Here is a 24,134-nt window from a genome sequence, read left to right as displayed (position 1 = left end):
TTTGTATACCCTCCAACATGGTGTGTGGGAAAACTGGAACACCATCTTCTGGGGCCACACTCCTGCACAAGTCACGTGACCTGTGTGAGATCGTGGCTCCTCAAAAGTGCTTTTTCAGGCTTGGTGCCCCAAAAAGCACATTTGGGGGCACCATGTAAGATCACTGCTTTGAAAAAAACACTTTGGGGGGACAGTGCCCTCAAATACATGTTTTGGGGCACTGCTCAAGATCACAGTCCTGAAAAAGGGTTTTTTACAGGGTGAGATCACATCACAGTATATTGTGAGCATGGCACCCAAAACGACCACCAGGTTGTTGGGGGGGAACAACGGGATGTCCTGTTTTTTCCAGGACAGTTGCAGTGTGTGCATTGGTTTATACTATTGTACAGTGGTACCTCGGGTTAAGAACTTAATTCGTTCTGGAGGTCCGTTCTTAACCCGAAACTGTTCTTAACCTGAGGTACCACTTTAGCTAATGGGGCCAACCGCTGCCGCCGCACCACCGCCGCACTATTTCTGTTCTCATCCTGAAGTAAAGTTCTTAACCCAAGGTACTATTTCTGGGTTAGCGGTGTCTGTAACCTGAAGCATCTGTAACCCGAGGTACCACTGTATTTCTAAGGTTTCCAAATCGGATAACATTTGCAGAAGGAGGATCATTAGGTCATTGGGTCATTAGATCAGAACAAGCAGCATTAATCTAAGCTGTCTCCTGGCGCAGGAACGTTCTCCAGCAATGGGCAGAGATTCTTAGTTGGGCAGCCACTCTCAATGGGATCACTCTAAATCTCTCAGAAATCACTCTACACTTCTTGCTAGCTGGATGTTCATGTGGCTGTGTACATTAAAATACACCTAGGATTCTGGAGTGGGGATGGTCAAGTGCCCTGCCCGGTGGGTACTGATGAACATAGCTACATCTCTGGAGTATGCTTCAAAAAGAGGATTTGGAGGGAAGCAAATGGAAGTTGGTATTCTAACATGCTGGGCTGAATTCAGTTGAGTCATTGCACAAGCAGAACAACTTATGCTTGCACAATAGAATTTCCTCTGCCCTTGTGCACCACTACAAACACATCCATATCCTCCAGAGAGTTGGGGGACCCCCAAAATATATTTGAGGGGTGCACAGGATATGTGGGCTGGGGTGGGGAGAAGAGGGAGGGGTATTTCTGTTCCATTATCAGAAGTTGTTCTTCTTATGCAATGCCTTAGTTGAATACAACCCGCAGTTTCTGCATATTAGCATGGTCAGAATCCAGTTTCACTTTTAGATGGAAATTGTGAGACTAATGAACCTGAAGAATGATTACATTTCTTCTGCTCATTCTTTTATGTCCCTGTCCCATAGGGTTTCCAGGTACCAGAGGAATAAGGTGTTTGTGTTCAAAGACAATTTCTTTTCATTAAGCTTGTGGCATTATGGGATAACTTTCTCAGTATGAATGACAATTTGGAGGCAAGCTCTAATTAGAAAGAAATAAGGCCCCCAGTCTCTTAATTACAAACCACCATAAATAGTCCTTTGGGCATTACTAATTCAGGGAAGTCTCAAACACTGTCTCGGAGGCACATTCAATTATGCAGTTACTGCTTAGTAGTATGGAGCTGAATAAACTTTTAAGGACTTAAGAGCCATGCAATGAAAAATTATGCAGAACTGCAACAATGAGATCATTGGGTGGAATCTAATTGTTCTGTTCCACAGACGGAAGGGCTTTTCGTCCATCCAACAACTCTGCTAATAGAAGTGGGGCTGATCTTCGCTGATTTCCCCCCATAGCTGCCGAGAAGTCTGTTCTGACGGATTGGAGGACCTTCTAGAACAGATGGGAAGGACAAATTGCCTCCTTTCTTCCACTAGTGGAGGCTTCCATTAGGCAAAAGACTCTTTCATGAATGGAAGGACTCTCGCTGTTTGATTAAGGCTTGACTGGATGCAACCCTTCTGTTTATAACACAAATAGCAAATATCATGCATAGAACTGATATCCTTAATTGGATTGATTATAATTTATTCTGGCATACTTTGAATATTGCTCTAAAAGCCATGTGATTCTTTTTTATGTAAAACATGAACAACAGGAGAAATTGCCAGTCACATTTCAGAAATACTATGAACGGATTATTATGACACATTCTAATTTAGGTTGTTGTGTTGTCCGCCAGTAGAATTAATTAAATAAATAAAGGCATACCTACTGGGTGTCTTGCTGATTATCTGTGGCCTTGCCTATTTATTTAAGATAACTAAAATCCTACCTAGGACGAACTGCATTTCCATGACACCATGCATAGAACTGGTATCATTAATTGGATTGGATATATTTTATCCCTGTGCCCTCTTTGCACATATTAGCAAAGTGAGGAGAAGGATGCTCTGAAAGGAACAGTGTACCCGTTGTTTAATATTATTGTCTTAGGATCTATCCTCCCTTTAAATCAGACTTACTTCGTGAATACCAGAGGCAGGAGAAATTATGCAGTGGCATTTCAATTCTTAATAATAATATAACATTTTTAATTATTATTTTTAATATCCCGCCCATCTGGCTGGGTTTCCCCAGCCTCTCTGAGCAGCTTACAACATAATATAAAAACACAACAAAACATCATACATTAAAAAAACTATATCCTATACAGGCAACAAAACAAACTAATTAATCAATAGAAACCAATAATAAGAACAACAATAAAAAACAGTTTACAGTCTTCTTCCTTTCGCCTCAAGGTCCCAGGGTGGGTTACAACAATTAAAACACAATATTAAAAGCAGTTTAAAACAACTGAAAATTGCAGAACAAGGTGGGTTCTAAAAACATGTATCAGATATCAGAAGTCAAGGGCAAAGAGGTGTGCCTTCAGCATTCAGTGATATCGGTATAACGCAGGTGCCAGGCACACCTCTGTGGGATGGCACTTCCACAACTTCCACAGAGAATGTCCTGGGCCAACCCCCCTCCCAAGCTTCTCCAACGATCTGAACAGCTGCTACATACTTCTCTAGCATTATGCCCCAAATACCCTTAGCCCCCAATCTTAAAACTCAAAAGATTATGCCTGAGAATCCTAGTGCTCATGCAAAAGCAGAATAGCTTCTTATGCTACTCCTAGGGAGCATATTCAGGGTGTGTGTACATGTGCTTGTTCTATTAATGTGCTCTAAAAGACCTATTGTTGTTGTTGTTGTTTAGTCATTTAGTCGTGTCCGACTCTTCGTGACCCCATGGACCAGACCAGAGCACGCCAGGCACTCTTGTCTTCCACTGCCTCCCGCAGTTAGGTCAGACTCATGTTGGTAGCTTCGAGAACACTGTCCAGCCATCTCATCCTCTGTCATCCCCTTCTCCTTGTGCCCTCATTATAATGAGACCTATATTATAATGTAATATTTCTTTGCCTATGAGGATGTTCACTAGGTGTCCCCATAGGATCAAGACTCGCTTGATGTGCTTTTAAGGGGACAGGATTTTTTTTATTGTTTCCTCACACTGTTTCTCTGGAATTAATATCATTTTCTCACTCAGTTGTTATTACAGAGAACATTGTAGCCAATTCCAGTGGTTTTTGTATTCCTCTGCATTTTAAGAAACTTGGTTTGTGTTGATTTTTTAGGCTTTCAATGCAATTATAGCAACTGACTGTCTAATAAAGGCTGTTACCAAGGGGGCTTTTGGTGGATCCCAGCTCTTTAATTTGTGTTTCCTGTTCATTCACCTCAGAGCATTTTTATACTGGTCCTTTAGTTAGTTATTTCCTGGTCCCTGTGGGCAGTTCTTTGCACACTTACTTCCTCTTTGTAGCCAGAGCAATTTATGTTTCAGTTGTTTTGTTTTGCTCTTTTATTGTGGCACCCATCTGATTTGTCTAGAATGAGATACATAAGGGAATATATAGAAGGATAGTATATTATATGATAGATTGATGCATTTTGTTAGATGGTTGTATTGTATGGTGAAGAAAAGTAAGAAATGTTAATATGTAGAGGGAAACGATATACAAATGACGGGAAGTCATTTAAAAAAAAACTTTTTATTTTTTATTTTTGCTGGTTTTTTGGTTATCTTTTCTTCTTCTTCTGTGATTGTGTTTGTATTGTATGATTTGCATTTTTTTCTTTGTTGTATATTTTTGTGTGAATGTATTTTTTTAAAAAATTGAAATAAAATTTTAAGTTATTGTGGCACCCATCAATTCAGCACCAGCATAAATCACAACGGACTAGTTTTATAATGGTCATAATTTCCTATTTCAGCGTCTCACAAGTCACTCATAGTAATAGGCAGCTTATTGTTTGAACCAACGCAGAATCACATTGGAGGGGATTTTGTGCCTTTCAATGTGGTCCTTAGGGGCATTGTTCAATCCGCGCTCTTAACTCTGCAGGCTCTTACATGCTTTACGTGCTGAGCTGCTTGGAGCACATCAATTTGCTTAACAGGATTACAAACAGATGGAATTACACGTCCACATAACAAAAACAAGCCTCCTATTTTTTTCCTATCACATTTTAGAGGCCCGTATATGCAATTATTCTCCAATTTCATACTTCTGTTTATATATTCCTATATTCCTTGCAGAAGTTTTTTTCTTTTCAAACCCTTTTTAGTACAAGCAAAATAATTCAGGACTATGGGGATAAAATCATGATGGCACACAGTTAAGCAAGAGGTTTCCTATCCATGACATCCTTCGTGAACCCAAAGAGTGTGAGCCTATTTCAGCTGAAAGAATAGGGAGGAGGAATGTTGAGGAATAACTGTATAATTGCTTCCACTTCCGAGCGGAGGCAGGTTGCGATCTCGCCGCCAGGCCCAACCCCACCTCAGCGTCCCGCTGAGGGGGCCTGGCCGTGCCATACAGCAAGCGGCCAATTGGGTGACTCGGGGTGTGTGGCCGAGGGCAATTTAAACCCCGGCCCGATGCTGAGTTGCCCCTTTCAGCCTCATGCTGCACTGAGGCACTGTTAGTGGGTTGTCACCTAGACTGGATGGGTGGGAGATCACTTGCTCTTGATGGGGTTACACTTCCTCTGAAGGAACAGGTTCCTAGCTTGGAGGCATTCCTGGATCCTTTGCTGTCGCTCAAGGCTCAGGTGGCCTCAGTGGCCCAAAGTGCCTCCCATCAGCTTTGGCTGGTGGCCCAGCTACACCCCTATCTGGACAGGGACAGCCTAACTACTATTGTCTATGTTCTGGTAACCTCAAAGTTAGATTACTGCAATGCGTTATATGTAGGGCTGCCTCTGAAGACGGTTCGGAAACTTCAGCTAGTGCAGAATTCAGCAGCCAGGTTGCTCACCGGAGCAAGATGGTTTGAGCATATTACACCGATTCTGGTCCGACTGCACTGGCTACCAATTAGTTTACAGGCCCAACATGAAGTGCTGGTTTTGACCTATAAAGCATTAAAAGGCTCAGGACCGCAATACCTCAAGGACCGCCTTTTTTCCATATGAACCTACCCTGGACCCTGAGGCCCTTCTTTTGTGCCTCCATGAGAGGTCCAGAGTGTGGCAACACAAGAACGGGTCTTCTCTGCAGTGGCTCCCCATCTGTGGAATGCTCTCCCCAAGGAAGTTCGCTTGGCCCCTTCATTATATACCTTTAGACACCAGGCAAAAATGTTACCTTTTAACCAGGCCTAAAATGTGGGGGGGTTTTCAATGGAGGGTTATTGGGTTCTTGTTTTTATTTTGATTATAAATTTTGTGGTTTTATATTTTGATTTTGTTCTGTGAAATGCTCTGAGACCTCTGGGTATCGGGCCATATATAAATTCAATAAATAATAATTAATAATAAGGCTTTGCAGGACCAGTGCCGTATACGCACCATACATTTAAAACACTATGATACCACTTTAAACAGTCATGGCTTCCCCCCAATAATTCTGGGAGCTGTGGTTGGTTAAGAGTGAAAGCATCCCTTGCAACCTGATTGGCCTGTTCGATCAGGCCTTCAATGTCAGGCCAGCATGGCTGGAAGCAGAGGTGCCAGGCCAGAGGACAAATGGGTGAGGCCCCTTTCCTTAAGTGGCTGGTAGGTAGAAGGACAAAGGTGAGAGTTTGGAGCTAGAAGCAGGTTGCAAGCAGAAGCCTGTGAGGGAGAACCATGCTTGATTTCTGCTTAAATCCAAGACTGTGGCCATGGAAGAAGCAATAACTTACTGAGGTGTTAATGCTGTGAGCCACTCCATCATAGGCTTAGGCTGTATATATGTGTAAATAAACCATATACAGTATCATAAAGACACCACAGTGTCCTCTGTCCCTCATTCTGAGGAAACCAAACCCAGGGTAAGTGCCTGGAACCCCTGAATCTTGCACTGCTTGGAGATTGGGGTGTCGTGCAACAGTATGTAGTCCTTTTATTAGTGAGGGTAGCAGTGAAGGCCAAATTTTCTTTAAGTTAAGGCTGTGCCTCCAACTGAGAAACATGGGAAACTAGGTTGAAGCCAAATTGGTTGTCCTAACAATAAGTTACTCCACCAACATACTCTGGACTGGAAACAGAACATTTCTTAAGTGCTTTAAATATGTGTATAAAGAACAGTAAGTCTTTGATCGTTATTCAATTTGACAGTAAACGTAAAAGGCAGAACAAAATGGAACAGGCTAGAAAAGTAATTTTCACATCAAGATGGTAGCAGAACAGACTGGGATGTGCTAGACACCTTTGTGAAAACATTTTAGTGTTGAGAACCACACATTAAAACACTTTTGTGAACCCATTGTCAGCCAGAAAATACTTTCAACTATAAAAACAGCTCACTCGGTCCATTTCTGAGACATCTGAAATGATAAAACAAAGCGGCATTTCATATAGGACTAGAGAGGAATAAAAGGTGCTGCATCAAACACATGCCAATTTAGTTATGAGATCTGATTGCAGGTGGCAAGTTTATTTCCCCACAGTGCCCTGGAGCAATGTGACATCAGGGTCATTCTGGGAAATTAAAATGGTTGCCTGTCACTGTTGCCACCAGGTAAGCCCAAGGCTGGGAAGCCAGCCCTAGTGGGCCCTGTTGGGGCTTGGGGGCCCTGCCAGCTGCCTAAACAAGCTCTCCCAGATGTGAGCATGTGTATGGAAAGTACAAAGTTAGCCATGAAAGGGAGGGAGTGAGAAAGCAGAAAGAGCATCAAAAATATCGAGTGCTTCAAGCACCAGTGCCTTTTCTCTCAACATTCAGCAACTCTAGATCTCTTTCCTCCTGTGGCTTCTATATTTTCTAAGGTTAAAGTGACACTGCAAAATGGGAGCTGGGAAGAGTGCAGATAATAAGGGCACTGGAGAACTAGATGGTTAGTGCTTTCATGTCAGCTCATAGGAAACCTGCTAAAAAGCAGAGGACATTCAGTACTTTGTGTGACAGGAGCAGCTTGAAAGTAGACTTTCTTGATGGAAAATGGCCAAAGCATAAAAGTGCTACAAAAGACGTCCTTATTCTTGTTCAGGTTGGATCTTAAGTTTAGAAATATATGTTTGTAATCTACACAACTGCTGCAGCATTTCCTGCTTTTTGACTGGCCAAAGTGAACAACATCTGGAAACAGAGGTGCCAACTTGAATAAACTATTGTGGGGGCCCAGGTAAGCCCTGTCCCACAAAACCAATCACGTGATGCAATGCGCACACACCATTTGAATGGGAATGCCCATCAACTTGGGGGGGTAGCACCCTCAAATATTTTATTGTGGGGGCCAAAGTCCGCATGGCCTCTAGGAGTTGGCTCCTATGTTTGGAAATATGTAAGCTGCCCAGAAAGCTTTATGTCATGAAGTGGCATACAAACATTGTTAATAAATAAATACACAGATTGATGAAATCCATTTGGAGCACAACTCACATTTAGCCTCCCAACAAGATGATGGGGTTGTTATTGTTCCCATTTTAAAGGGATCAGAGTTGAAGATAATTGTAACTGTTGATGGTCTCCCAGTAAACTAGTAACTCTGGCCAACTTTGCCCCAGATTCTGCAGTGTTTGAGGTCTGCATGATAGCCAACTCTCATTTGCTGATGTTTTCAATGGTTATACCATGGACACATCACTTCATTGGTAAAAAGAGAGCAATGACAAGGGGCTTTTATAGGAAGAATTGCCAGATATTAAGACTCAGAGAAGGTGACAGATGAAAGCACTGTGTGGGGACATCACAAATAAACAACAAGGCACAAGGGTCCCTTTTAAAATTACAGTTGATCTTATGATCTGCAGAGGGGAAAGTCGATGTGCAGGAAATATAAACTACCAGCACCATATCTCTTAGTTAGTGCCACAGGATAGCCTCAAAAGTAAACCATTCCTTGCCCCACAAGTGCCACAGCCCTACATGCAAGTCTTAGGAATTGCTATTCACCCGAACAGGGTACTCACTGTTTCTTCCAACCTCTTCCCTTTCCCTGCACAATTTTGCCATTGCAGGAGGACAAGTCACAACTTAGCATTTCTTCTCCAACCTCTGCAGTATCACTAACTTCACATCCCTATGCAGATCCACCAGGTTAAGTTTCATTTCCCATATCCAATAAATGTATTCTACCTTATCTATAAAGTTCAGCCCTCTTATACTTCATCTCACCACCTGCTGCAAAGCTTTCCTCAATACCCTGTTCACTTTCTTTTCTAGTCTATCAAATGCCCTTGCCACACTTTCCTGGGTAAGATATTTGATTAAAGAATCAACACCCTGGGCCACCTTCATCTAATAGCGTCAAAATCAAAGCAAGCTTGTAAAATAAAAACTTTGCATTTCACCAGCCTGAGGTCATTGGCACTCATATGCAGAACCAGAAAGTGAGGTGGCTGCTTGACCACACGCTTCTGGAAGATAGTGGCCAACACCCTTTCCTGAGCAAGTGCCGTCTTACCCAACCATTGAACTGCCTGCATCCAGCTAAGCTCCATTTGGGCATGTTGTCATATGGGTGGCCCCAAAAACTATGCCTGTAATGAAGACTCTGACTTGGTCTCCTCCATCCCAGCCACCTGTCAAGAGAACAACAATGAACAATAAACAAACATTAACAGTCTTTCCACTGCCCCTTCAGAAACCATGCATATGACTTATAGACAGAAAACTGCTATCTGCCTATACCATGGATTTCCTCTTGGTGCTGCCCCAATTCTAAATGAATAAATTCCAAAGTCCTGGAAATAGTCCCATTCATTCCAAAGTCCCATTCATTCCAAAGGCCTCTTTGTTATGGTCCAAAATCGGAACTTCATCAATGGGCCTCTGTTGGCATGAGAAAACAGATGTCCTAGTGACTGACCTCTCATGTCTAGGTAGTCCCTTAAGGCTCTAACTGGGCATATTTTATCATATGATGTTGCCATACTGCTATCATGGACCTTTTCCTATGCTGCTTCTAAAAGCAGGTCAGCTTTCTGAAAAGAAACTCCATTAAATGGTTTCAAAAATTCCATCCATAGCCTAAGATCCTTCCTCATTTCTGAGGTAACTCTAACCCTGTGATATGCAGCTCTCATAGCTTTTATGGCATCACACAGCTGTCTCATGAATGCTCTGCCAGGAGTGAGCACATGGCATGCAAAATCGAGGTGACCAGAGAGTTCCTGTAATTTCTTCAGTGTTACTTTCTTTAATGCTAACACCTCCTCTCCCTTCTGCTCCAGTACAGTCAGTTTTTCTCGAGGAAGGCGACGAGGAAACTGAGCTGCTGCATCTAATTCAATTCTCTCTACCCAACAAGACTTGAAGCTTGCCTGTTAAATCCTTGCATAGCCGCACCAACCCCTGTTGTCCCACTAAATACAACAACATGCAAGCAATGAACTCTCTGTCCAACCAGTCTGGCTCCTCAAAGTCCACTCCAGCAAAGAGCCAAAAGGCTCAAATGCTGCACATGAGATAGAGCAACCCATAAGAAGAGCCCTAGCCATGTAAAATTGACCTTTGTAACAGAACTCCAATGAATCAAAATTCCCTTGGACTGACTGGGAGGAGTCAGAAGGAAGACTGGAGATCCCTTATGCCATATCTATGCACCACTCTCACAGCACCATCAAAATAAGCAGAAATACTCAGGAACGAAGTAATTCACCAAGTCTCCTTTAGAATATGAGAGATGGTGTGTCTTTCTGAACTGCCCCACTTCTTTTTCTGGGACGACAAACAATGGCCAGATGTGCAGGTAAAGGCGCATGGGAAAGAGGGCCTAGAATCCTGTCTTCCTCCATGACCTTCCTATTCTTTTCTACCCAATCACCTGTTCCATCTCTTCTACTGACTACAAATTATTACAAAAACACAGCCCCCCCCCCACTTGACATGGGATCCTAAACCGCTCTGTGAATACCTAGCACCATCTGCTCTTGGGTATTCAACTAATATTTTCCAAGATGTCACCAGATTAATGGGGCTGGGTCACTTTCCCTTGATCTGGACCAGTAGGCTTCCTCCCCTGTCCATCTCTTTCAGATAAAAATGACTATATTCTGGGGTATCCTGAGTCCCCACCACAAATGAAACACTCATATCTGAAATTGCACAGGCCTTTCTGTTACAATGCCCTCTAGAGCTATATTCTCAATGTAACAGGTGGGGTTGAACAGCCTGACACGCAGCCCCATAGGCTGCACTTGTGGAAGTTTGCTGGCTGCCAGGTGTCCACTATCTGGCTTACCTCCCAGCACTTATGTAAGGGACTTACATAAACTGCAGCTGAAGCTCAGATTCTCGCTTATTCCTTCTAAGTTGGGTGTCTAAGCCTGCCTGCATTCTAACTGCCACATTGGAGACCAATCGTGTCCCATCAACAACTCTATGTATGCTCTAAAGATGACATGGATGTACTGAATAAAAAATGAACCCCCGGGGGGCTATTTCCCCCCCTTTTCTATTTTAGGCATTTGTTATGACATCTATCATTTAGTAGAACAACCCGGACCTTCCAATTCTTCAACAACAACAAATGTGCAGCCTAGTGCAGAATAAGAAAGCATAAAAAATAAGACTTTCATATATCAGGATCTGTGCAGTCATAAAAGGGAAAGCATGCTGTCCAGATGTCAAACCAACCAGAAAATGTTGTACGTCTCCAGGAGACCCATGTTTCTCAGGTTGTTCATATATGCAATAAAACAAAACCAATCTGCTGCAAAAGTGTCTTTCCTATAATAGGGGAATATAAATGCACATTTTCTTTTTGCAAATGCATGCACCTGTTATCACATCTAGGATCTAAGTTTGCATCAGGAACTTACTAGGGATAGAATACCGTCTTCCACTTACCCAGGAGGTTAATCAGTTTTGAAGAAGTACCGATAGTTTTATTCCAAGACTGAAGAAGTCACATTGAAACTCTTCGTGCAAATAAACTGACACATATTCTATGCATATTATAAAAAATACTCCCCAGTGGTGACTTGGGCTATTGGGTAGGCTCTGAGAAGGAAATAATGTTTTGTTTTGTTTTTGCATAAAAACTATTTGCTAGTCTCCTGCTTTTCCAGAATGTTCAAGTGCATTTTGACACACCACTGATCTTCAAAGCAGGAGGCTTCTTTCTCAGCCTACTTGTATTGCTTCAAAATGTAGAATCATTATTTTGGCACTTCTCCGTAGTGCTTGCTGGGTGCAAAGGAAACAAGCATGACAGGAAGATGAGCTTTCTGTGGCAGCAAAGCACCTCCCCTGCTATAAAAATATAAACTTGTGTGCCTTATTTGAGGATGCTCCTTGACAGAAGATTTATTTCATGCAATCTTAACATTGCTGAAGTTGGCTGGAAAGTGTAGCTGGCAGAGGAGGTGCTATTTATGTCAGAAAGGAATTTTACATGTCTGAAACCCTGGAGAATGGCTCCCATTCAGTGCAGACAATGCTGAAGTGGATCAAGGGGTTGACAATGTGATGCTTTTCAGAGGTTTTGGACTCCATCTTCCCCAGCCAACATGACCAATAGTCAAGAATGACAGGAGTTGTTGTCTACAACACCTGGAGGGCATTCCATTGGCTATCCCTGAGTCAGATGGACCAATGGCACGACTCAATATAAGGCAGTTTGATATACTTTGGACTTACTTTTAAGGGTTTTGTTGTCTCCATTGTGTCTTTACTCCTGCTTTTTTGTTGTTGTTTGTTGTTGTTTAGTCGTTTAGTTGTGTCCGACTCTTCGTGACCCCATGGACCAGAGCACACCAGGCACTCCTTTCTTCCACTGCCTCCCACACTTACCTTGTCCTCTGTCATCCCCTTCTCCTTGTGCCCTCCATCTTTCCCAACATCAGGGTCTTTTCCAGGGAGTCTTCTCTTCTCATGAGGTGCCAAAGTATTGGAGCCTCAGCTTCAGGGTCTGTCCTTCCAGTGAGCACTCAGGGCTGATTTCCTTAAGAATGGGTAGGTTTGATCTTCTTGCAGTCCATGGGACTCTCAAGAGTCTCCTCCAGCACCATAATTCAAAAGCATAAATTCTTTGGCAATCAGCCTTCTTTACGGTCCAGCTTTCACTTCCATACATCACTACTGGGAGTGGGCAGGGGAGTGCTGGCCCACAATGGCACCCACCTTAGAGGTGCCAGAACTGCGCTCCAGCTGGAAAAAAAGCACTGGTTATATACATAGTATTATCATTGCCCCTGCTTTGAGCACTGCATACTTCAGTTGCCTGTGGGTTTTGTAATGTTTGGCTTTCTGTTATAATAACCAGCACTGTACAGGTCACTGAAATTCCAAAAGCTGTCCCACCAGCAGGCTGAAAAACACAGAGAGTAGAGTATAAGGAGTGGCTGGCTGACTTCTCTGCCTATTGTTGATCTTCACTTAGCTCTTTAATTCATTAGCTGATTTCCCCTATTCACCCTCTTCCGAAACCCTGGGGGGGGGGGGAAATAGCCTCAGAAATAGGTGGTTAGACCACGGTGCTAATAACACCAAAGATGTGGGTTTGATTCCCATAAGGGCCACCTGCCTATTCCTACATTGTTGGGGGTTGGATTAGATGATCCTCTGTGTCCCTTCGAACTCTACAATTCTATGATTCTACGATTCGTTGAAAGCAGAATTTCCAAGAGGCGAAAGCTGGGCTATTTTTGTGTGATGAATGTAATGTGTAGCCCAGCTCTCAGAAAGGAAGTTGAAGTCGATTAAACATGAAAAGGAAGCAGTATCTTATCTTGGGTTCCAAAAGAGAAGAAACCCTTTTTTTTAAAAAGAAAAATAATTTGGTGGTGGAAAAATAAAGTTGATGGATCTCTCAGACCTTCAGAATGGCAGCCTCTTCAGGAATTCAAAGCCCCAGAGTTATTCTTTGTTCTGAGCCCCACTGAGTACTTGTGCGCTAAACTATAGGCTGTAGTAGCTGCTTTCATTAATCACACTGATCGATCAGTGGAAGCTTTCAGCTCTAATAAAATATCTTTGCACTTGCAGATTTGTTGTTTGAACTGGATTTATCTAATCCTCACTAAGAGAGAATAGGACTTTTCCCTCATACTATGATCTGATAAATTACATAAATGTGTTCTTTGTTAGCACTGTCATAATTGTGAAAAATTGCCTCCGTCCTGAGGTTATTTTTGCTGCAGCTGTTTTCTAGGACGGCAGCTAGAAATGCAGGCCTAGCACCCTAAGTTCTTGGTCTAGGTTTGTTTTCTACTGTTGTCACCCTACCACCACTCTTACCTTGTGCAATGTTTTGCCCATTTTTAGAACAGGGGCAGCACATCCAGGTTTGTGGCAACACAGAAAGCCTCCAATCTGATCCCTGCACCCCAATGAGGAATTAATGGCAATGTCACCAACACCAGCACTACCAAGAGCACTCATACTCAAGTTGGATATGAATTAAGCTAGGGTGTGCAAGAAAACAACCCTTTTCAAATTTTCCATTCATTTCAATTGTATACATGCATTCATTCATTTCCCAATTATTCTCAATGGAAGTTCAAGCATGTCATCTGTTGCTTTTCTACCCAAATTGCACAAAATTATTGACATTCTTCTATGCTCACAGGGAATACTGCATTCGTTGACTTCTCCTCAGCCTTTGATTTAATAGATAGGGAACAAATTGGCCCATTCAGATATCGATAAACGACTTCTCTGGCTCATCCAACAACTACATTGAGGGAACCCCATGCAAGTGAGGCTGGGCCTTCAAGTCGCTCTCTCACAGGCAATTCCAATTAACAGAGGTGTCAAGCAAGGATGTATACTGGCACCCTTCCTGTTTAATTACTATATAAATAATCTCATTCCTGATATGGCATCTGCATCCTTCTTCACCTCCACCCTCGGAAAGCGTAAAGTGCCAATTCTGCTCTACACCGATGACTTAGTTTTGTTTTCCCAAAATAAAATCAGACTTAGAAGGATGCTGGTTAAATTTGGACAGCTGTGTAAAAAAGAGCATCTAAAAATTAACAATGGTAAAACCAAGGTCACTCTATTTGGCAAGAGGACTACCAAGTCCAGGTGGACTCTAGACGGTCACACCCTCAAGCAAGTAACCAGATTTAAATATCTAGGACTACTTATTGATGGGAAGTCATCATGGAAACCCCATGTGGAAGCAATCAAACTAATATCTGGCTATTCTACTGGGCAGCTCTAGAGGTTCTTCCATTCAAAGGTTGGACAGTTAATTAACCCAACTATTAAGATGTCTCTAAAATCATCACCCAAATATTTGCTCTACAGAGCTAAGATATGGGGAATTGGCGTCAAATCTGAAATAGAGGTCCTACAAAATAAATTTATGAGGCAGATTTTGGGGCTTCCTTGTGGGACACCAGCAGCCTACCTCCAAGCCGAGTTGGGCCTTCCCTTGCTAGCCGCCAGAATTGATCTAGCCTGTCTGAAATACTGGTGCAGGCTAAATGCCTTTGAGGACCATACTCTTACGAAACTCTGCTGGTTAGAGCAACTAAGGACAGGGGGCTGGGCACAAAAGTGCCAAGATAAGCTTAGGGCTTATAATGTCCAAATGGAGAACTACTTAGCCCACGTGACCTTAGAAATTGGATTTTTGATCAGGATGTCAACCAAGACAGACCATCCATCATTGCTGCCCACTACTCTGCTTGGTACCTCCAAATTAAGACCAATTACTCAAGGCCCTGTTACCTTGAGACTCTGACCAACTATGCAGGGTCTTTGTAGAACTGAGATTTCAACAGATACCCTCAGCAAATTTAGAGGAGAGATACCAGGGAATTCCCCATATGGATCACAAATGTATACATGGATGTAATCAGTCAGAAGACATTACACACTACCTGCTGACTTGCCTCCTGTATACAATGCCCAGAGGAAAAATTATATTTCCAATTCTTAATTGGCTTCCAGGTCGATCCACACAGGAAGTGACAGTTGAACTTCTAGCAGATAAACATCTATATATTACACATCAGGTAGCCAAATTTGGGCTGGCAGCCAAGAAGCTCCATTCCAGCTATGTGAATGTACTGCAGTCTTAAGTCTTAATGTTGTAAATTTCTTTTTATGTTATAAACTGCTACAGGTTACGTGTATGATTTTACATGAAAGTTTCCTTTTATTCTCTGTCGTCCATTGTAAAGGCCTATGGCTATATACAATAAAAACTGATTGATTGATTGATACTCACAGGGCATCAAACTTGCCAAATTTCTGAATAATTTATGTAAACAATTTATGCACTGCTCACCATTTGAAAACATTGTGAGTGTGATAGAAAAATGATAATAACAAAAAACTAAACAAAAGCAGTAAAAATACAAGTGGTCTATCAGTAAAAGCAATATCCAGAGGGAGGGTCCATGGAGAGAGAAACCTACAAAATCCATAGGGTTTTGCCCTCAATAGGGCAAATTTCCACTATATCAATTTTGTCTGCCTGTCCCTCCCTTCTCATGAACTGTGATCTATCTGTAAAATTATAGGCTATGTCTTCAGTAAAAAAAAAATCTGTTAAAAAACTTATAAATGAATTTTCATTTCATTCAGATTCCTATTACTTTCTGCTATTCAAATGAACTATTGAAGACTTATACCTTTTGTTTTTCACTTGATGTTAAAATGAACACCCTTCCCTAAAATTACTCTAGCTGAAAGGTGTATTTTATTCTCTTCCCATATCACTGCAAACTCACTTCTGAATTTGATCATCTTTCATCTATTAATAAATTGTTTCATTGAATTTTGCTTGAATATAGCGAAAGGTTTAACAGGCTGCAGAATGATGCTGCCACATAATAAACCCTTTATTTCGTGATTTGCTTTCCTTTAAGGTGGAACCCCCCCTTTATTAAATACACTATTTTACCCAAAGACTCTCACACGTGAAAGGAAGCTACTGAGTTTGTGACCCTATGAGAAAGTGTCAAGCTTTGATTTATTAAACCAGAGGTCCAGGCTTTCAATAGCGGAAAAGCAAGCAGCACATTCTGCTGAATGGAACAGATCTATAACAGCGTGGGATAGCATTCCAGATATCTGCTGCTGTTCAAAGGAATCAAGTCTTAACAGGACTTGAGAATATATAAGAACTCTCCAGGAAGATGTAATGCAACAACAAACTCCCATTTTTGTAAGTGATAACAAACATGCTCTGCTGCGGGTAAACTTTGGAAAGAAGATAAGAAGCAGCACCCACAGATTTAATTCTGCTTTAGGCTGGAAAAGAGTTCTTTAACTCACCTGTCAAGTGAGAGAAAAGAATACTACCAGGGAGCCCCTGGCTCTGGAGACTATCATAGGATAAGATAAGACCTCTCCTCTTTCTGGAGAGGAGGAGTTGTGAGCAGGAGCTGGCTCCCGCATTAGGAGGGGGCATATTCGGCCCCCTGCGTCATCTTTCACAGCTGCCGTACCAAGCCCTTCAGCCAGCCAATAGGGCTGGCTTGGAGGCGGGGTTTTGCCGTGTCTAAGCGGCCGCGGCAGCGCTGAGGTCACATTCGGCTTCCTGTTTTCAACGGATCACCCGTCCACTCCCCCTTTAGGTCATTTTTTTTTTTTTGCTTTTGATATTGCTATGGACTTCGGATGGTTGCCTTGGTTGCCCAGGGGGCCTGGTAGGAATTTTTATCCATTTGGCAAATTGGCATCAGCCTCTTGGTTTTTCGCCTGCCTCGTAGCAAATTATCACAACTTTTCGGTATTGGCGGTTAGGCATTGGAATATGTGTGGTTGTGTTGGAGGGCAGGTTGTGGCCATCACCTACCCCTCCCCTTGTTTGGGTATTCCTTTAAAGGAATCCGGCGGTCGTAGATCCTGTCCGATGCCCTCCTGGTGGCTAGGGCTATGGCACAACCCCCGGTGACGTCTGGGGAAGCTTCCAGTAGTATTTTCACCAACAAGCTCCTCCCACTGGCTGTTAACCCTTGAATGACCCCCCGCTGAGCGGGGTGGGGTCATGTATAGATTGTTTGATCCAGTGCCAAAGCCAATACCACTCACATGCTGTAACAATAAAGTTGTGGCCTTATTTAGCCCATTAACCCAAAATACATGTGTCCTTGTGTCTCATTTATCTCTACGCGGGTGGCGGGTCCTCGACTCACAAGGCTATGTTCTACCTCCCCAGTCTTAGGCAATCTGCTCTAGATAGCAGTTACTAGGTCAGGAAGATGCTGTTGCTCTCAGGTGCTGCTTGTGAGCTTCCCACAGGATCTGGTTGGTCATGGTTGAAAACAGGATATTAGAGTGGAAGGGCATTTGGCCTGATCTTCTTATGCTCTTAAGCATCAAGATTGCAATAGCCTTTCTCTGTATTAAAGGGTAAGTAAGTGCCATGGAATGCTTAGCTGTACGGCTGGTGCTGTGGTATAAACCACTGAGCCTCTTGGGTTTGCCGATTGGAAGGTCGGTGGTTTGAATCCGCGTGACGGTGGTGAGCTCCCATTGCTCTGCCCCAGCTTCTGCCAACCTAGCAGTTCAAAAGCACACCAGTGCAAGTAGATAAATAGGTACCGCTGCGACGGGAAGATAAACGCCATTTCCGTGCACTCTGGCACTCGTCACGGTTCTCTGTGCTCCAGAAGCGGTTTAGTCCTGCTGGCCATATGACCTGGAAAGCTGTCTGTGGACCTTTGGTATGACAAGGTTAAAATCCACAGAACTTTTAAGTCCCATATAGTTAGAAAATCCCTTTATCAGGTTTGGACTAGATACAAAGACTTGCTCGAGAGAAAGACTCCTAGATGGATCTCTCCAGTGGAGGCCAAGGCATATAAGAGACCGAATATGTCTGCAAACTGGCTAAGATATATGGACATACTGCAGCAGGAAGGGGACTCGTTTAAGCTAAAAAGCTATGATCAAGTAAAAAGTCAGGTCCCCGACTGGCTGCACTATCACCAGGTTTATGAAATATTCAAAATGGACAAAAAAGTTGGTTTTCAAGTAGAAAAATCAAAACTGGAAACAGAACTGATAGAATCAAACTTTAAAAACCTTTCCAAAATGTATAATCTTTTGCTAGAGTGGCATACAAAAGATGAATTGGTTAAATCGTCAATGATAGATTGGGCAAAAGATGTAGGACATAATATCATGATGGATGACTGGGAAAGATTGTGGCAGAAAGGTATCAAATTTACTGCTTGTCATGGTTTAAGAGAAAACATAATGAAAATGGTTTATAGATGGTATTTGACACCAGTTAAGATTGCTAAGATGAATACCAAAATGTCAGATGTATGTTGGAAATGTAAACATGCGAAAGGTACCTTTTTTCATTTGTGGTGGTTGTGCCCAGCGGTAAGTGTTTTCTGGGATAAGATTTATAATGAGCTCAAGAAGGTAATGAAAGTTACCTTTTGTAAGAAACCAGAGGCATTTCTTCTGAGCATAACCAATGAAGAGATACCCAGTCAGGATAGAGTGTTTTTTATGTATGCCACAACAGCAGCTAGAATTCTATTGGCAAGAACATGGAAAGGTGAAGAGATACCAACGGTGGAGGAATGGCAGATGAAGATGATGGAATACATGGAACTCGCAGAACTGACCGCCAGAGTCCGGGACCAGAGGGAGGGGAAGGTGTCACAGGAGTGGAAAAAATTTAAAGACTATTTAGTGAAATCAGTTAAACTGAATATTTGAGCAGATTTAGTCAGAATATCGGCTTTGGTAGATATGTGTTAGATATAAATGGTAAGAGGAATTTTTGTTATGTGAAAGATGTATGTGTCAAAATATGTTAAGATAGGTCGCCAAGATAAGTTACATAGTTATAAAGATATTTGACTAAGTAAAAGTTAAGCATAATAAAATTTGGGCAAATGTTAATCGAACAATATATAAAGCTACCTTGAAGAAGTATTTGTTTTTTGAAGACAGGGGAGGGAACGGGGGAAGTCCCCAAATAGAGAAGTTAGAAACAAGAAATGTATAAAGATAGATAGTGGATAAGGTTTGTATATGTTCTTTTCATGTTTTTATTGTTGTTATTGTTTTTATGTTGATTATGGTTATTGTTTATTATGTTTGTGTTGATGTTGTATTTTGTTTTCTCTTTGTCTTATTGGAAAATAATAAAATCTTATAAAAAAAAAAAAAAAAAGGAAAGCTGTCTGTGGACAAATGCCAGCTCCCTCAGCCTGAAAGTGAGATGAGTGCTGCAACCCAATAGTCGCCTTTGACTGGACTTAACCATCCAGGGTGCTTTACCTTTTTGACCTTTGCTTAACAGAGGATACCATAGTTTTTGAAATTCAGCTATCATTCTGAAAAGTAGGGCTCCCATTGGCTCAGGTGGGGAAAGTTTGACCTGCTCTTCTTTTAACACGAAATTTATATATTGAACTCAGCAGGTGAAACTTTGCACCACATAGAGCTAAATCCTTGTTCTCCCTCCACTGTCAGAGGCATTATGCCTCTGAATACCATTTGCTGGGGATTGCAGATGGTGATGTGCTCATGTCCAGCTTGCAGGCTTCCCACAGGCATCTGGTTGTCCACTGTGAGAGCAGGATACTAGACTAGATGGGCCATGGCCTGATCCAGCAGGCTCTCCTTATCTTCTTAGGCTTTTGTATCACCTGCTAATTGCTGCAGATAAATCCGCTGTCGATATGCCAGTGAAGGCATCTAGAGCTGGCATCCATTATTTAAAAAGGGGTCCATTATTTTTTGAGGGATGGGAATTAATACACTTCACACAATATTTTCTATAATGTTTGTATTTTGGTCATGGCCAGTGGTTTGTAACAAATTGGACTGACTGACTGATGTTTTAATGAAGGGAGATAATTTCTAAGAGGTTTAGTTGTTGTTGTGTGTAAGAGAGAGAGAGAGAGAGAGAGAGAGAGAGAGAGATTAAAGGTATCAATAGAATAATTTAAACATTTCACCTCTGGCCTGACTTTGTCACTAGTTAATCATATGTCAAGACCAAGTTACAGGGGTGGTGTTCCGAAAGAATCTTTTATCATGAGCAGGTACTTGAAGTCATGGTTCATCAGAAAACATGGAAATGAACAGGTACTTTATTGGGGTAACAATCCATAACCTATTTATTCCAAACTAGTATTCTGTATGAAGACAAATTAAGGAAGGCAGAACCAGAGTAAATGGGTTGTTTGATCTAGTCTCGTAAAATATAAGGGAGTATATGAGAGTGCAACTGTAAAAACTTTACAGCACAGATAGTAAAGATTTCTTGCTTTATCCTGTGCGGGTGTACACAGCCCACACAGAAGAAAGATCACAGAGTAATATATAAGACCTGTAATATATAAGACCTTTTCTGCCACCCATTTGTGTAAAATGAATGTTTGGAGGAGAGGTTATCAGAGTCATACTCACCAATTTAGTGGTGGAATTAGGTCATTTTGGACTTTGGAGTTAATTATCTTGAGGGGAGGCATCTTTCAATAACAAGGCGTATTATTTCACTTCAAATGGTCTCCAGCTCCCCTATTTATGTCTTTATATGTGCTGGAAGCTGTCCAGAGTGCCTGGTGAAACCCAGCCAGATGGGCGGGGTATAAATATTTTTTTTTATAAAAAAAATATTTATTTAGAAGTTACTGTGTATTAAACTGTATTTTGTATTCTTTTTGATGTTATTCAGTTGACTGGCAGTGGCTTTCCTGGGTTTCAGGCAGTGGTTTCTCTACCTGGAGATGCCATGTATTGAACTTGGGACCATTTGTATTCCAAGCAGATGTTCTACCACTGAGGTGAGGTGTGGTCCTTCCTGCACTGGGGAGGGATGGCAATGAGAAGAATGGGTGAGATTAGCCGCCACTTTGGCTTCCAGATTGCTCTGTAAAAGATGCCGCATGATTCTCTGGCTTGCAGTCTGGCAAACCTAATGACAGCATCTGACGTGTATAGCCAAAGCCTTCTCTCCAAGTGTAATGAGTGGGAAATGCTTTAGGATGCTGCCAAAACTGAATGTTGCTAATGACGATAGTCTAGCCTCTACAAAGCTCTATCTGACTAATGTAGCAGTGGATTTATGAGCACCATATAGCTGAATGTGACTCTCTCTCTCTCTCTCTCTCTCTCTCTCTCTCTCTCTCTCTCTCTCTCTCTCACACACACACACACACACTATGCAGTTCCTGCCTATAGAGCACACTGATGAAGCCATGGGACCACAGAGGTGACAGATAAAATATGCATTAAAAGGAAGAAGGGGTACATTTGAATATTGTGCAGGATAGGACAAGCAAACAACCAGCTGTCTCCTTTAGGACCTCCTTGCCAAGCATACACAGGATCATTTCAAAGTCATCTTGCAAACACGTAAACACTTCACGATCAGCCGTAACAAGAGTTGCCAGGATACTTATATGCAGCCGATGTAATAGATAGCTGACAGAGGCTTAAGAAAGAACAAAAAAGTCTTAGAAGATGATGACATCCAGATAGATGTCTGCAGCTGCAGGGATACCAGCTACCTAACAACCTCTCCATATATAGAGTTAACTGGACAAGAAATTCCAATGCTCAGGTTAAGTTTTGAGCAAAGGCTAATTTGGTGAACAGAGGCTAATTCACATATGGACCCCCAGATGTGGCTGGACTACAATTTCCACCTTCTTAGACCATTGGCCATATTAGCCAGGGCTGACGGAAGTTGATCTTATGTGGCCTTACTGCATTCTTGGGAGCGAAACTCATTCCTGGGCCTTGAAATAAAAATTGTGCGAGTGTGCTGGGCTGCCTCTGATAGATCCCGTAAGTAATTCTGCTTTCATCTGTACTGAGTAGGTGTCAGGATTTCCCGTTCCAAAAAAGCCAGTAACACAAAGCTATTGCTTCTGGTGGAAAATTCTGGGTGGGAAATAATTTTTTCACTTCCAACCTCAATCTGTGTCATTTAAAACAATCCTTGAAAGACAGAATAACTCATATTAGACTTTTAACCCAAGGTGCTGAAATGCCTAAGGCGAGCACTGCTAGTTTTCGATATGGATGTGCACTGCTGCTGCTGCTGGTCATTTGTGCCTCATCACAGTAACAACAATTTTGCTCCTTCTGGCTCTGCCTGTTTCAGATAGCAGCGCTGGAAGCCAGAAACAAGAGGACCGCTCTATTTTCTTTTCTTCTCCTGACTGGAAACAAGCAGAGTTCTGGGCTCAGTGCCAGCATCGCTAGCTCTACCTGGAAGGAAGATGTATTTCTATTATCTGGTAACTTTTTATTTTGTTGTCAGCTGTTTGTTTGTCGAAAGCCAAAAACCTCTAGTTTGCACGACACCTGTTGGTGCAATTCTGAAATCTATGACCACCCTCAGAGAACTTAAGGATCTAGATATATAGATCTTGTTTATATATAGAACTAAATCAGACCAAAACTCATTGTAGCCCAACACAGGCCTTTCTCTAAGGATGGAAAAAAGCCATAACCTGCAGCACAACTTACCTTGTATCCTGAACATCTTTTCCCTCCTGCCAATGGCAGCCAGTGATGTGGAGCAGGATGTAAAATGGGCAGCATACTGACAGATCAAAATTCATATGGCAAACCCAGTGTGTGGTTTTTATCCACGATGCCTGTTACCATTTTTGCTTCCTTGCTGTTATTGTTAATTACATTTATCGGTTGTTCTATGCATTAAAAAGTCTCAAACCATCTTGATGCAGTAAATTACAACACATAAAAGCAATAAAACAATGGACAAAACAAAATGCATAAAATGCTCATCAAACAACGTATTGGTAAGGACAATAGGTAGATGCCAGCTGTAGGCACTGCTATTCTGCTGGGCAGCCACCTAAGGATGCCAAGTCAGACAACAGGGGGATGAAACATTTAAAAAAGAATGGGGAAAGTATATTGAATATTTGGATAAGATATGTAAGTTGTGAAATATTGACATATAACTCATGGTGTACAAAAAGAAATGGAAAATGTATCATAAAGTTTTGTTAGTAAGTGAAATTATCATAAATACGAGAAGATTTATAAGTCTTAAAAGTGAATCTGGAAAAAGAAAGGAATATGAAGTATAGAGGGAATTTAATGAATGAAATTGAAAATTGACGTGCGAAATATAGATGTAAGATATAAGGAAGACATAATATGAAAGAAGGGAAGTCTATGGATTCAAGTTGCAAATGTTTGGAGTGATATAATTCTTTATTTTTATCTTATCTTCATTTGTAAAGTTATTGTATATAATTTTTGTGTTTGTATTTGACTAAAACTAATAAAAACTATTTACGAAGAAGTGCGGACAACAGCTCTGACTCACTGTGATGATCCTCCATTATTGCAAAGCAAACTTTCCCCCCTCATGAGAATGGATCAGCAGCAGCTACCCAATCAAATGGCAACTGGAGGATCCTGAAAAGAGGGAAAGGATGAAGCTAACCATCTTCCATCTCTCCTGTGAGAGAAGGGCTTTGGAAATACTTAGAGAATAATTTAATTTAGGATCGGGCATTTACATTTAAAACCATCTGGCATTTACACCTAATCAGTAATTAATATGTTAAAAGATTTTCTTTATCTTTCATCACATTAATTCAGCAGCATCTCATTTAGCAAGCTGTGTGTCCCTGGCTTTAGACCATTACTGTGCAAAAATATCACAGAATAACTCAGAGGGGAGACATTTATATTACCTGGTGCAATTCCCCCCCCCCCCCAAAAAGCAATAAACCACCTGGCAAATGATGCCAGAATGAAGCTGACCATCATTTCCGAAGGGGTGGCATAACAGAA

This window comes from Lacerta agilis, chromosome 1 (genome assembly GCF_009819535.1).
Source record: "Lacerta agilis isolate rLacAgi1 chromosome 1, rLacAgi1.pri, whole genome shotgun sequence".
Classification (NCBI taxonomy): Eukaryota; Metazoa; Chordata; class Lepidosauria; order Squamata; family Lacertidae; genus Lacerta; species Lacerta agilis.
This window is presented reverse-complemented; position numbering follows the sequence as displayed.